At 40.9% G+C, this 15,791-nt stretch overlaps 1 long non-coding RNA gene across 5 annotated transcripts; it reads left to right on the forward strand.

Moving 5' to 3' along the window:
• Nucleotides 1-5,248: 5,248 nt before the first annotated feature.
• LOC109496621 lies at nt 5,249-14,770 on the forward strand. Of its 5 annotated transcripts, none has more exons than XR_006593890.1 (6): nt 5,249-8,184; nt 8,269-8,378; nt 9,001-9,080; nt 11,579-11,670; nt 12,132-12,224; nt 13,006-14,770. It is a non-coding gene; the product is annotated as an uncharacterized LOC109496621 (long non-coding RNA). The 5 variants fall into 5 exon arrangements; XR_006593891.1 differs by having other exon boundaries at nt 8,278-8,378; XR_006593892.1 differs by having other exon boundaries at nt 5,249-5,734; nt 8,278-8,378.
• Nucleotides 14,771-15,791: the final 1,021 nt, after the last annotated feature.

The following is a 15,791-nucleotide window of genomic DNA, read 5'->3' on the forward strand; positions in this document are numbered from 1 at the left end:
AAGCTTAAGTGATTGAGAGACTGGAAACTTCCTATGTCTTCAGCTTTGTTCTTCATCAACTTTCTTTAAGAAGGAATGATACTCCAGGTGACCCTCAGAGATTATATCAAGCAACTAGTTCAGATGGGTGATAATCTTGCTTCCTTTTCTACAAAGATAACCAGAGTAGATATATAGGAACCGCACCACTTTCCTAAGAAAAGATAACTAATATATTCAGAATAGAACTACATTTGTTGAGTCCTGACCATCTGCTGCCCACTGTACTGATTCTGCATTACTCATTTGTTTGTTACAGCGATCCCTTAAAGTGATTACTAATAACCTCATTTTACAAATAAGGAAACTAAGGATCAAGTCTTTTAAGTAGACTCATCAGCTTGTAAACATGTATTTGTTGGTGTTGATATTGTTCAATATCACTGACTTGTGGGATACGTTTCAAAAACTTCAGCAGAAGATAATGGCACAACCTCTGGTCACTTTTTGTTTTGTTTTGCAATGCACATGTAACATAAATGTCTTATTACGTTTTAAACATTTTATGAATTACACACTTTACATGTTTAATAAAAATGATTTCAGTCTTAATGCATTAAAGTCACAAATTATAAGATGCTTTGATGTTTGTCTTATAAGGGTCACGCAAAGAATTGTGTAAAGCAGCAATGAAGTCTTTTTCTTCATGCCTTCTACCCCTGCCACTTACACTTGGCCTCCCGGTGTCTCTTCCCCAAGCAAATCACAGAGCACTGCTTTCTTAAAGAGCTTTCTTTATTAAACAGCTGCTTTCTTCCCCCAGCCCTTTCTCTCCCTGCCCCCAGCATTGCTGAGATAAAATTGACATGGTATCTTGTGTAAGTTTAAGCTGTACGGTGTGACGATTTAATGCAGGTATATATGGCAAAATGATTACCACAATGGGGTTAGTTAGCGTCTCCACCACCTGATATAATTACTATTTTTGTGTGTATGGTAAGATAGCTTAAATCTACTCTAGTAGCAAGTTTAATGTGTATAATACAGTGTTTTTAGCTCTCGTCATTCTGTTGTTATTATGTTGCCAGCACTTGGTCATATTATAACGGGACGTTTGTACTCTTTGTCCAACATCTTCCTATTTGCCCCAGCCCCTGGAAACCACCCTGCTACTCTCTGTTTCTATGGATTCAGCTTTTTCAGATACTACATATAAATGAGCATAATGCTTTCAAGGTCCATCCACGTTGTCGCAAATAGCAGGATGTTCTTTTTTATGGCTGAACACTATGCCACTGTGCATATAGACATCACATTTTCTTTATCCACTCACCTGCCAGTGATCACTTAAGTTGTTTTCATGGCTTGTCTGTTGTGAATCATGCTGCATGGAGCATGGGGACACAGATCTGTCTTCGAGAAAGTAATTTCATTTCTTTCAGATACATACTCAGAAGTGGGATCATACCGTAGCCCTATATTTAATTTTTGAGGAATCTCTATACTGTTTTCCATAGTAGCTGTACCAATTTACATTCCCACCAACCATGCACAAGCTCTTTTGTCCACATCCTTGCCAACATTTGTTATCTCTTGGCTTTTTGACAATAGCCATTCTAACAGGTGTAAGGTGTTATCTTTGGCTTTGATTTGCATTTCTCTGATGATTAGTGATGTTGAGTATCTTTTCGTGTACCTGTTTGAGCCATAGGCTTTATAATCTCTTCATTTACAGACGGTCTGTCCATGAATGACCTCAATTATTTCCTTTGAGTTTTAAAAAAACTTCTATTTTTATGGTTTTCTGTTTCGTTTTGTTCTGTTTTGCCTGGTAACGTTTTCAAAGGGAAATACAAGATGGAACTTCAAGATGAAGTTTGAGGTAGCTGAGATGTTTCCATTACTTTTTCTGGATCCAGGGAATTGTGTGCCCTAATCTTAAGCTAGTTCTGTCTGCTGAGTCCCTTAGCTAATAATTGATAATGGATTGAATTCAGCTGGGCAGTAGTCAGCTAAACGCAGAAGTGGGGACCCATTAGTTTGAAAGATACCGCCATTTGTATCTTGTAGCCTGAGAATTGTAGAACATGTTTTGTTCATTAGTGAAATTATCCAGTATGGTAAATGGTGTCAACTTGGCTTTCCACGAGAGTCTGATGATAACATCTCAAGACAATGTCATTAAAAGTCGTTAATTTTTGTTTTAAGTTTATTTATTTATTTTGAGTGACAGAGAGAGAGAGGGAGAGAGAGAAAGCGTGCACGCACAATGGGGGAGGGGCAGAGAGAGGGAGAGAGAGAATCCCAAGCAGGCTTTACACCATCAGCGCAGAGCCCAATTTGGGGCTTGAACTCGCAAACTATGAGATCATGACCTGAACTGAGCTCAAGAGTCGGACACTTAACTGACTGTGCCACCCAGTTGTCCTGCTAAAAGTCATTGCTAATGGAATTATTGCTGAGCCCTCATGGGTTGGAGAACACTGAAGCAGGTGGGTGCAATGCAACTGACCCTTACATCGGTGTGAAAACTGGAGTCAATGCTCCTCTGTATCTCGTGTGTCGTGTGACATATTTAGATGTGGGGCTAAATAAGAATTTAGTATTTTTAATATCAGAATTTTTCAAAATAAGGGATCTAAGCGACATTGGCAAATACCATGCTAAAAATCTTATGTTTTGTGCAGTGTCAAAGACCATTTCTCTTTGCAGACAGTGTGAGACTTATTGAATTTTTGTTGCTCTCTAGTGCTGAGTTTTTACAAATGACCCACTGGGACTAAATTCAAATATGTAAGAGGACATATATGGGCAACTGATTTTCAACAAAGATGCAAGGCCATTCAAGAGGAGAGGACAGTCTGGCATCTGCATACAGAGGAATGAAGTTGGACTTACCTTAAGTCACATACAAGAAATTAGCTCCAAATGGAATGGAAGGCAGGAACTCAGATAATTACACACTAGTGTTCATAGCATTATTTGTGCCTATAGTCAAAAAGTGGAATCAACCCAAGTGTCCATCGATGGAGAAGTAGATAAACAAAATATAGCATCTGATACAAAGGAATATTATTCAGCCTCAAAAGGGAATGGACTTCTGATGCACGCTAGAACATGGATAAATCTTGAAAACATTATGCTAAGTAAAATAAGCCAGACACTAAAGGACAAACGGTATAAGAGTCCTCTTATATGAATTACCTAGAATAGACAAATTCTTAGAGACAGAAAGTAGACACATTGAAAATGCACTTAATGTCACTGAATTGGACACTTAAAATTGTTAAAGTTATAAATTGTATTTTATGTATATTTTATATAGGTTATATTTATTTTGCATATTTTATGCATACACATATGTATATTTATATAGAGTATATATTTCATATATGAAATATATTCATATATGTATTTTATATATATTACATTTTATATATTTTATGCATAATATATAACATATATACACAGAAGGGGATAAAATACTTCTGGACAAAGAAAAGGGTAGGTAACAGCTGAAGTGTAAATCTAAATATAGGCATTGGCTAAAACTGTAGGGACTACCACCTTTAACAGACGGTGAACATCTTTGAAGGGAGAAAAATTCTTGTTTTAGGTGTATGCACAATTAGTGGGATATTGGTTAGCTTTGCTAAATGGTGTCAACTTGGCTTTCCACGAGAGTCTGATGATAACATCTCAAGACAATGTGACCTTTTGGAGTCTGAGCTGGCAGATTGGCTCTGTGTGCTTAATAATAAATACAACTATTAGCACAATGCCAGCCCATGCTATGTACTCAATAAATACCTGTTGAATGGCACACCTAGCCCTACCAAAAGTCACAATAGTTTACTTTACCTTTCAGGATTGTTGAGGAGTTGTGTATTGCACATTTCTTCCCAGCCGTATGTTTTATAAAATGGAAAAATAATCAAAGGCACTGGAATATTCCATTTTAAATTGATAGAAATTTGGGAACACGATTGTTTTGGATTAGGATGTGCATCTAATCCTGCAATTAGGATGAGGCTGTTATTGTGATCAGCCAGTTAACTTTTCTAGGCTGCCCCTCTGAACAACCACCCATATTCGTATTGAATTTATGTCAGGGTCCATCAAGCAAACAGGAAAAGAAGGGTACAGAAAAAAAATTCTTCAGATTAATCTGAATGAAGTTGGAGTAGAAAAAAATATATAGACACTTGCTTAAATTATTTTAAAGGTAACTTGTTATTGATTACGTTTACAGTAAGAAAAAAATTTTGAAAATACAATAAAGATGTATTGAATACTGACTTTAAAAAATATACATGTATGCATTTTACATTCCTTCAGCCTGGAGCGTTTGGCTCCCTCTGTCTTTGTTACTTATTACTTTTAAAATTACAAAGGACAAGATGAAAAGGACTTTACTATAGCGTTTTTGACTGAGTCTAAAGCATGTGGTTGTATATTTGACAGGGAAGGGCTGCGGATCTGAAACTTCACATTAAGGAATTGGTTTTCCTTTTTGCCTGTGTTCAAAATATTTGGAATTAGACATTCAGTACCACGGAGTGGCTTCAGAAAAACTTTGTTGATTGATTCCTTTAATAGACATTTGAGGAAAAGTATAGACCCACTGCTTTACTAGCCCCACATGTCCTTTCAGAGCTCAGGGTGGAGAGAGAAAGAGAGAGAGTGAGAGAGAGAGGAAGAGAGAGAGCAGTAAGCAGACAATCATAACACAGTCGACTAAGTGCTGTAGGAAGTCTAAGTGCAGAGGGCTTTGGAAGAACTGTCTTTGGAAGGGAAGGAGAAAGCTTTGCAAAGCATGTGTAGCAGGTGTTTTGGGGGGAGGGGCATTCATCACCTCCTCTTTGCCTACCTCTGACTCCTTGCCAGACAGGCACTGGTTCTGGTCCACTGGCGGTGTGAATGGGGCCTCTCAGCTTTTCTGTCAGAGAGCTTTCACTCATCCATCAGGGCTTGAAAGTATGGTGGGAACTGCCCAGGTAGTTAATGCCCCCAAGGGCGACCTCCCACTGATGGGGGAATGAAAGCCAATAGGTAAATGCTCTGTCTCTCCACTTTTACAATAACAATTCTAAGGGGCGCCTGGTTGGCTCAGTTGGTTAGACATCTGACTTTGGCCCAGCTCATGATCTCATAGTTGGTGAGTTCGAGCCTCGCATCAGGCTCCATGCTGACTGTGCAGAGCCTGCTTGCGATTCCCTCTGTCTCTTTCTCTCTTTCTCTCTCTCTGTCCCTGCCATGCTCTCTCTCTTTCTCAAAAATAAATAAACTAAACTAACAATTCTGAGAAACATTCTGTTTCTGGGGGAACATCCAGCTTCCGGCAATCTCTTCGCAAACCAATCATCTGTGCTCAAGTGCTGGATTCAGGCTCTGTTTTAGAAGAACCCAAAGGAGGACAGAAGGTGACAGTTGAGCTGGGAGGAGTCGGTTGAGGGGAGGAGTCGGTTGAGGTTGTGTGTGGGTGCAGGGGGCAAGGTGCCTTCCACATGGACAGCACTACAGCTGTAAAGTTACCCAGGACCAGGAGTGGTCCTTGGAGGCCTGTAAGATGATAGGATGTGTGGGGAGCAGTGGGAACGTCGGAGTATGCTGGGCTGAGGGATCTGGGAAGGTAGAGAGGTCATAGATGTCTGTTGGGGTCAATCAAGAAAAGCCTTATTAGCATGAGAAGGATTCAGGACTCTCTCGTCAGTGAGGTCAGGTAATATGCTCGGCCTGGATGCCATGTTCAGAGGTGAGAGACAGGAGACAGGGAATTAGGAGGATTTTAACAGTCCAGTTGAGAGAGGATGAATGAGGGGGCTTCCAGTGTGAAGGGGGAAGACGTGAGAGTGTGGAGAAATGTGGAAGCGGCAGGCCCGGTGGACTCAGTGGTGACCTGGAGGACTGAAGGAGACCGAAGCCAAAGTTGTCACCCCGTGTTTCAGCTTGGCAGGCCAGGTGGATGACAATGCCTCCATGCGTAGAAACCTAGTCCCCAGTGTGATTATATCAAGAAGCAGCGCCTTTGGGAGGTGAATAGGTCACGAGGGTAGAGCCCTCATGAATGGGACTAGTAGCCTTCCAGAAGAGCCCCCGGATGGCTCCCTTGCCCCATTCATCTGTGGGAAATGCAGCCAGTGGATGGCCTCTAGGAACCAGAAATTGGGCTCTCACCGACCCTGAATCTGCTGGTGCCTTGATCTCGGTCTTCCCCACCTCCCAAAACGTGAGAAATCGGTGTCGTTCAACTCACACCATCTATGTTATTTTTGTTACAGCAGCCCAAATGGACTCAGACACCTCCTTGATGGGGAGGGATGGGCTGTCAGGTAAATTTAGCAAAGTTGTTGAGCGCAGGGCATGGAGGGAGTTGAATGCTGTATGAAGGCGTTTGGCTCTGTAAACCTACCTTTCCATGTGGGGGTTCTTACAGAAGAGAAAGAAGGTCAGAGAATATGACTTAGAAATTTAAAACACTAATCTATTTGCTATGGAGAGAGAGAGAGAGAGTGAAAGAGAGGTAGAAAGAGAGAGGGAGAGAGAGAAAGGGAGAAAGAGAAAGAAAGTGAAGGAGAGGGGGTGGGGGAGAGAGAGAGAGAGAGGATGAAAGAGAGGGAGAGAGACGGAAGCTGAATAGGGAAGGAGAAAGTCCCAAGCGAGGATACGATTTTATATGAAGTCTAGCTTCAGTCCGATCCATAAAGTCATTCTGCCTGAACCCTTTGAATCCTATATTAATCAGTCATTGGCCATCTGGATGGGGAAGGCTGGGGGCAAGCTCCAGTGAGAGTAAATTTTCTGTGTCCACTTGGTGAATGTTTTTGGGTGAGGTTAACGTCTAAATGCGTGAGTTTTGAGTAAAGCAGATGGCTCTTCATAATGTGGGTGGGCCTTGCACAATCAGTCGAAGGCTTGAATACAACAAAGAAATCCAGCCTCCCAAACAAGAGGGAATCCTCCAGCACATTCCCCGTGGACTTCATCTGCACCATCGTCTCTCCTGGGTCTCCGCCTGCCGGCCTTCGTACTGAAACTGCACCACCAGCTTTCCTAGCTTCCAGGCTGCTGGCACACTGCAGAGTTAGACTTGCTGGCCTCCATGATCGTGTGGACCGATTCCTTACGCGAAATTTCTACATACACGTTCTCTGTGTTCTCCTTCCCTGGAGAATATTGATTAACCCACCCCCTGCAGGTCTCTGTCTCAGAGGAAGCGGCTCCCGTCTGCCAAAGGCAAGTTTTCTGCAAAGGTCACAGGTGTAAGCAGCAGCTGGTGGCTGGATGCCCCCCCCCCCCTGGGCAAGGGGGCCCTGCTGGAGCACCTGTTTGGACAGCCCTTTTATGGAGTGCTTGGACGATGATGTAGGAATAAGTAGCAAAACAAATTTACTTAGCTGCGAGGTAAGTTTATGGCCTTTCACAAATCTCTCCTCCATACTCTGCTCTTGCGGACCTCCTTTGAGTAACATTTATTAGCGGGGCAGCACAGGATGGCCCTGTAAGCTTCTCGCGATCTGATGTCAACGAGAGATAGATGTCCCAAGGCCAACTCTTGGCTTATCTTCTGAGCCATGTGACTGACTTTCTGAGTTTGGCTTCCGCGTCTGTCTGACAAATATGGCGGATAACCTCTGTGTTCTGAAGATTAAACCGAAAGCTGTGGTGAAAAGCAAATGAATGTTACCTGTGACTACTGCACTCCTCTGTGCCAGGCTGTGAGTTAAGCAACTAAAAAAGGTTACCACCTTAAATTGCCACGAGAGTTCCATAACCGAGATAGTATTCATCTTATTTCCTAACGTGGAAACTGAGGTGCAGAAAAATGAAGACGTGTGCCCAAGGTCACCGGGCCAGGAAGTGAAGGAACTGACATGGTTCCCAGCATGTATCGGGAAGTAGAGCCCTGACATAGTGTTTAGCTTCCGAGACATAGGATTCTAGAAGCGTGACGTGATCGTCACTCTGGAAGCAGGAGATCTTGCTCCAAGGGACCTGAGGCTATAGGCCACTGTTGTGACGCTCATGGCCGTTGGGAACGTTGCAGCAAGGGAGGTGAGGGGTGGGCATGTCAAGGACTCCAGCCATCTTGAGTCCGACCCATCCAGTGGGCCTTGTGTATTCCCACTGCCTCCCGAGCACAGTGGCTTGGGGAGGCGAGGAAATGGAATCGAGAGGAAAACGATACTTGTAAACTCGATTTTGGTAGGTCATTTTGTTATGTTATCATTAAGAGGGGAATCTTTGGCTTGAAAAAGTCATAAACTGAAAACCTGCTTCATCTCTGAGTTTTCACAGATTTCAAGGATTTGGTCCAAATCCAGAGCCTCGAGACAATAAAAAGGCTGCTGAATGGTTACTGAGGAGAACGGCTGAACTCTCAGTGAGCTACTTCGAAGGTATCTGAGGCATTTAATTTTCATGGTCTTGCAGTAAATTTAAAGGCAAATTATAAAAGTGAGGCTCGGTTTTGGTAAGGCTCCAATTTATGCGCTTTGGGCTTCTTCTAACTAGACTGTGGGGGAAGCCGGCTAAGAAAGTTTAGATTTAAAGACTTTTGCCAAGGTGTCCTGTGTGAAAAGTTCTAGCATTTTGTGGTATTTCCAAAGGCGTCTCATTGTGCACTCTTGGGCCTCATATTATTCACGGGTTTGGAAAGTGGGCCTTGGCTTCTGGCGGGTAATATTTTAATGAGCAAGTGATAAGTTAGAGACCATTGTCTAGCGCGTTTAGGGAAATCACGTTGAATCTGTTTCAGCGTTAAAATTTCATTATTGCGTTCGTTTCGTGGTTTGCCTTTCAACGGAGAGCGAGGCCTGCAAGGGTCTGCGTAATCATTGAGACCTCAGAGCCTCAGTTTCTTCATCGGCGGCGTGTGATGTGACTAACCATCTCATGGTGACGTTTCATGGAATCAGTGGAATTCATTCAGTAATCATTGTGAAAACTTAAAGTTGTTGGCATATATTAAGTATTTATATAGTCATCATTAACAGGAAAAAAAAAACCCATCTGTTACAGGAGAAACCGAATCGTTTGTAATCCATGAGACTGAAGAAGAGCCATCTGTGGGTTTCAACCTAAACAGTAGTTGGACTCAGGTATCTGACTGAATAGCTCTGAGGAAGGTGGCCTTTAAAGGAGAGAAAATGGATTTCCTGTCTACTCCGAGCTTCAGCCGACTCTGAGAAGGCAGAGGAACAGTTTCTTGGTGCATCAGGGTTCCGTTTTTACAACTGGTTACACACACAGCCCTCCTCGGAGGGTTCAAATGGGTAGTTTAGGAGAAAAAACCCATGTCTCTGTTCTTGAAGGCCAATTTGGGAGTGCATATCTGGGATTTGGGATCTCATTGGGAAGTCTGCGTTATTTAAGTCTCTAAAACGAGCCCTTCTAATATGACCTCAAGCTAATGTGCGGGTTTGTTTGAATAACAGCTTCAAGTTCATTTCTTCCACCCGCCTCTACCAAGCAACCCGAGACACAAGTATTGTTTTCTTGTGAGCGGTGGGCTGGTCAGGTAACAAATTGCCCCAGACTTTGGTTGGTGAAACAGAATTCAAGCTTATTTCAGTTGTTCTGGGCTTTAAAAAAAGAAAAAAACAAAACAAAACAAAACAAAACAAAACCTTTCAGAGGCTACTGATGTGAAAACACTGTGTTCTTGCCAGGGATTCTACAGATGACAGAGCTCTGTGCCTTATTTTTCTCTTCCCTCCACCCCCACCACCATCTCTCGCCAGACAGAATAGGTGAAGAGGTTGAACTGTAGATCTCCTTTCTCCTGTTTTGCTGCTTGTGAAGTCTGCCAACAGAATCCACCTTGACAAAGTCAAGGACTGTGCGTTTAATGTTGAACTGAGTGAATAAATTATGCATGAAATTGTGCCAGAGTCTCTAGTGTGCAGAATTGCTCCTTTTGATATGAAAGGTTAATTCAGAAAGGAGTCCAAAATAGCTGGAAATTGTGGGGATAAGTGGATAGTATTCACTGTTGTGAGCTGTTATTACTAGAAATTGCATTCCCTCTCTGGCTTCCCCGGAGATTTCGCTTTGCCAGTGAATATAAACTGTACTCAATAGAATAGCATTTAGGAGTAACAAGAGTGTATGTCCACACACAATAAAATATTCTAATGGCGTTTTAAAAAGAAGTTGTACTTTTTCATGTATATCATGCACCCCAAGGAAGAATTTCTATTGCATTTAGGTCAAGAACAAGGCATATCAAACGTAATGAGTTTTGCGCCTCTATGCAAGGGACTGCCCGGGACTCCCGTTTCAGAGTCGGGGCTGGTCATGCCACTGATTAGTTATGCAAGCCCGGTTCCTGATAAAGCCCAAACCATCCTTGCTTAAAGAAGGAACAGCCCCCAATTGTTTTATCACTACATCTTACACATCCAGCTTTAATTCAATCTTTGGTAAATTTATGAAGCTCTTCAACCTGTTTCTCTTAAATGTCCTTTTTACACACATCCTTATATCATTTTTATGTTAGTTCATTATTTCCAGCAGAAAAACGTAGTTGTCTGGAAAGCTACATTTTACTTAAAATACACACACACATATTTTTGGAGCTTGTTAGAGACTCCTTTTTGTGTTTCCATCACAAGGGAACAGAATTGTGCCACCAGACTGTGGAAGTTGTTTATTTTTGTCCCTCTCATGTACATTTTCAGAAATCATCCCCTTCTTAATCTCCACTGGGGACTGGTAGTTTTTTCCTCTAATTATAAAGTGGTCTCATTTCTGACCTGGGGTAGTTTTTAATTTTAATTCCTGGCTTGTGTTTATAAACTGTTACACTCTATTATCCTGTTGGGAACATCGAAAGAAAGGCTTCGGTCCTCTGTGTTGGTTTTAACAATTACATATTCATTCAGTGTCTTAAAATGTATTTTGGGGGAACCAAAGATGCATTTTTGATGATTTTTTTACTTTCTGTGTTTCTCTTATCTATATATTTCACATTAGCGATAAAGCTTTTAAAACACTAGACGGGTGACGGTGAATAGTGGTAGTATTTTTAAAAGTCTAATGGGAGTGAACAAAATTGATATGGTTACTTTTTAAAGGTATTCTTCTTTATTTCAAATGTTTATGTGGAAAAAGATAGAGAACTCTTGGCATAGGGAAGGTATTCCTACAAATTTTGGCAGATGCTGGGTTAAAATAAAGTCGTTGCTCAAACGCCAAGGTGCCTGTGGGTTGTTGTTTTTTTTTTTTTAATGTTATTTTGTTACTTTATGGCATTACTGAGGAGCATTTAAAATGACCAATCCTTACCCTACTCATTAATGCCAAGAGTGTTAAGTTTCTTTATTCTGCTGTCTGTGACTCATTAGTCTGAGTTCTGGACAGCAAATTGGCAAAATGGGCTCTTGTCACTGGAAATTGTTCCTTCTGCACAGTGAGAATATTCTGTGCCTGAGGGGTTGCAAACATTTTTTCTCGTGTGAACCTGAATGCCCCAGGCTGCTAAAAGTCCACAATTAAGTCACAAGGCAGTATGGAATTGTGTGTAATATTCCGATGACTTGATTACAGGGGTGTCTGCTCCTGCGATTCTAGATTTGATGTATTTAAAATGTTTCAGGCCAACCAAAGATGCCTTTTTGATGCAGTTTCAAATGCCTCCAGCAGATCAAACTGAAAAGTCATTGAAGAAACAACTTTGTAACATGGAGGGTAGGTATTGAAGGTAGCAAAGGTGCTGATTGGTGTGTAATTATATTTTACACAATTCTGCAAGGTGAACTAAATAGTAGAAGTTTCCATAGAATTATGTGACATACACGCACACGTACACAAACGAAAAAAAAAACAAAGATCTTTTAAGAGGTGCTCAATCTAGCATTTATATATATTTATATATGGATATAGGTATATTTGCACACCTTTATCTGAATACAAATGTTTTTACGTATATATCACATGTAATGCAGGTAATGATTTTACATATGAATGTACTTTACATAGAAAGTAATTGTAAATATTTAATATAATTTTAAATATGTTTGAATAGTTCTAATTGCGTGTAAATATAGTTTGTATAATTGTAAAGTAACATGTCAATGTATTGTTTAAATACGTGATTTAAAATGACGGTGACAGAATGCTCGCTTTTACCCCAGTCATTTTTTTTTCAGGCAAAGAATCACCCAAAGAAACAATTTAGAGGCAAATGGAGAATCTTTTCCACAAGTAATTAATACCTTTAAAAGCATGTTTGAAATAATTAGGTAAGAGAATCAATCTCTTTTAAAAGCTTTCAATTCACCAGAGGCTCATTCACCAGCTCACACCTGCTCACCAACAATCCAAGCACCCTGACACCATCAACATTTTCTTTATCCACCATCCTCTTTCTTGAGGGAGAGGAAAGAAGATACACATTTTCTTAAAAATTTATAGAGCCCCTCCACAAGGTCCAAAAGCATCATGCATTCACTGTTCGTCGTGAAGTGAATTTTTAAAAGCTCGGGTTTAAGATTGCATGTATTAAATGCACATAAAATGAATATTTTGTTTGTGACATATTAAACATGAGTACTTCCCCCCCCCCCCCCAACCGAGGTTGTGAAGCACAAATATGGTCCTGCCGTGCGCCTGTGCTATCTATGTTGGGACAGTCTGGGGCTTTATTAGCTTTTCTTTAAATCATACAAATTATCCCTTTTAACTATAAATGATCTTTTCTGTTGCGAAGTTTCCTTGACTCAAGATAACTTCACAAAAGCATGTGTAAGTTAACCAGAAATGCAAGGAAAAAGTAACTCTTGTTCAGAAGCGATTTATCTTTTTAAGCATCACTTGGGGGCGATATAAAAGGCAATTCTTAAAATGCAAGTAATCTTTAGGAAAAATATTATGAAAGGACTTTATTAGTATTCCGTTGTGTTGTGTTAGCATCCATTTCATGGGAAAGATGTTTCATTTTAACAAGATCCTCCGCTGCAAGAAAATTAATTTTTTTTCCCTTTGGCACAGCTCCAATCTTTCTTTTTTTCTTTCTCCTCCCAGTGGATGAAATGATCAGAGCGGAAAACGCATTTTTATGAAAGAACAAATTTACAGGTGAATGTGACCAATGAAAATATTTGAAGTTAAACAACGAAAATCAAGTGATTGATGCAGCTCTTTTTTGGTGAACAGTTTGGAGTTCTGCTGACTGGTTAAAAGGAATGGCCATCTACCCCAACTAGTGAGGGAGCGTGTTTTAATCCACTAATGTTGCATATTGATCTTGGAAGATTTGCAATGTGATACGTGCGATAGATATTTTTGCAGCTGGTACCAAGTGTATCCAGTACTAATATTTATTTTATTATTCATTACATTCTTGTACTTTCCAATTTTTAGGCATAAAATTTGATATTTACCCTTGAAATACTGAAAAAAAAAATCAATTTTCCTACCCTTGGAAGTCTAGGAGAACGCTTTCTCTTTTGGTTGCAGTGTGCATTGGTTTCCTATTGCTGTTGTAACAAATTACAGCAAATAAACCATGTAAATTGATTATCTTAACATTCAAATTCTCACTGAGTTAAAATCAAGATGTTGGCAGGACTGTGTCCATTCTGGAGGCCCTAGGAGATTGTTTCCTCGTCTTTTCCAGCTTCTAGAGACTATCCACAGCCCGTGGCTCATGTCGTCAAAGCCAGCCTTGTTACGTCTCTGTGACCCTTCTTCCATGGTTCCATCTCCCTCTGCCTCTCACCTGAGCAGGCAAAGTCTCTGGTTAGGGACTCGTGTGCTGAGGTTGGGCCCATCCAGATAATCCAGGCCAACCCTCCACCTCAAAACCCTAAATGTCTGCAAAGTCATTTTTGCAAGGTAAAGTTACAAGTTCACAGGTTCTAAGGATTTGGATGCAAACATCTTTGGGGGATGAATATTCTGCCTATATGTGCAGAAAGGTGAGGAAAGTCGACAGCAACAGCAGTTGTTGCCTTTTATTTTATTTGGTGCCTCTTTTGTGCCCTCTACAAAAGTGACCACGTATGGATACATAGTCAGCACCCAACAATTATTTGTTGGGTAACTGAATGAAAGATTGATCGATTCTCATCTGTTTTCATCAGACGGCATTATTTAGAGCATGTAGCTGAAGTGGGAGGGCATTTCAGGACTGGTCACCACCAGAGACATGGGAAGGTTTTACAGGGGTTTACCGACAGGTGTAAGCAAATCCCGGGCTTGGTATGACGTTTTGTCAGAGGCGTGGGGGTATAATCAAACTAAGTGTCAAGTGTTCAGGTAAAGTCACAGTTCACACTCAGAGGTCTGAGTGCAAGCCTTGTACACCTGTTCCCTGAAGGAAACAGTGAGCAGAAGGTACATGATTCTGAGTATTCCTTCAATCTGTAAAATACAGGGAAGGGACCAAACAAAGCTCTGTGCCCACAGGGCACCTAGAGTAATCTGGCGTCATGGATGATTCTTCTTGGCCACGGTGAACAGGGTTGTGAAGCTTCTTGTAGCTCCTGAGGATTCGTGGTCATGAACCTTGTGTTTGAGAGTAAGCCAAGCACACACCTGCCTTTGTTCCCACTTTAGAGATGGAAACCTGAAGGGAAAAGTGTTGGGTTTTGGACCATCAGACCTGCATTGAGATCTTGCATCACTGGGTGACATAATGTATTTATAAAATATGATAATATCTACCTTATGGATCAGGGGAGGGATTAAAGATATCTTTATAAGGCTTTAGTGCAGGAACAATAAAGCAGCCACTCCATAAATAACAGGTTATCACTATTATTGTTCCTATAAAACTTCTCACCCAGCTTCTCATTTTGTCGGTGTCGTGTTTTTTAAAAATAGTATTCTTCTCAGATAATTAAGGGACTTAACTGGTTAAGAGTTTAGGCTCTGGATTTATTCATTCATTTAGTTTCATTTTTTTCACACATTCCAGCATTTTCTATTACTGATTATTCACCGTGCAGTGGGCTGTGAATACGATAATGAAGAGAACAGATGCGGTCTTTTGCCTCATAGTGCTTTCACTCTAATGGAAGGGCAAGGCCATTAAGGAAACAAACAGATTAAAGTTCAAATCCTGATGCTTCAACTTATCAGGTGTGTGGTCCTGGGCAGTTGACTGAACCTCTCTGAATCTGTTTCCTGGGGTTCACAGAGCATAACTTGAAACATTAAATTACATCATGCATAGATATGTTTAGCATAGTCCTTGGCACATAAGAATTATTCTTTTTTCATTTTTAAAATTATTATTTAGTACCTAAAGAAGTCATGGTACTATTTTATTTTGATATTTTTTCCGGTTTATTTATTTTGAGAGAAAGAGAGAGAGAGAGAGAGAGAGAGAGAGAGAGAGAGAATCCCAAGCAGGCTCCATGCTGTCAGCACAGAGCCTGATGCAGGGCTCAAACCCATGAACTGTGAGATCAAGACCTGAACTGAAACCAAGAGTGGGACACTTAACTGACTGAGCTACCCAGGTGCCTTGATGTGGTCCTATTTTTGATGAAGAAGTTATACCTTTTATAGGGAAAGCACCAAATAGCATATAAACTTTTAAAAAAGTGCAACTGTGTTCTGATCTTCCCTCCCTGATTCCTTAAGCTCAGTATTTTAGGGAATACTACTAATATGATGGCTCTCTTTTTAAAAATTTTTTTATTAAAATTTTTTTTTACATTTCTTTATTTTTGGGAGACAGAGAGAGACAGAGCATGAGCCGGGAAAGGGCAGAGAGAGAAGGAGACACAGAATCCAAAGCAGGCTCCAGGCTCCGAGCTGTCAGCATAGAGCCTGATGCGGGGCTTGAACCCACAAACCAC

Source organism: Felis catus, chromosome A2 (genome assembly GCF_018350175.1).
Source record: "Felis catus isolate Fca126 chromosome A2, F.catus_Fca126_mat1.0, whole genome shotgun sequence".
Taxonomy (NCBI): domain Eukaryota; kingdom Metazoa; phylum Chordata; class Mammalia; order Carnivora; family Felidae; genus Felis; species Felis catus.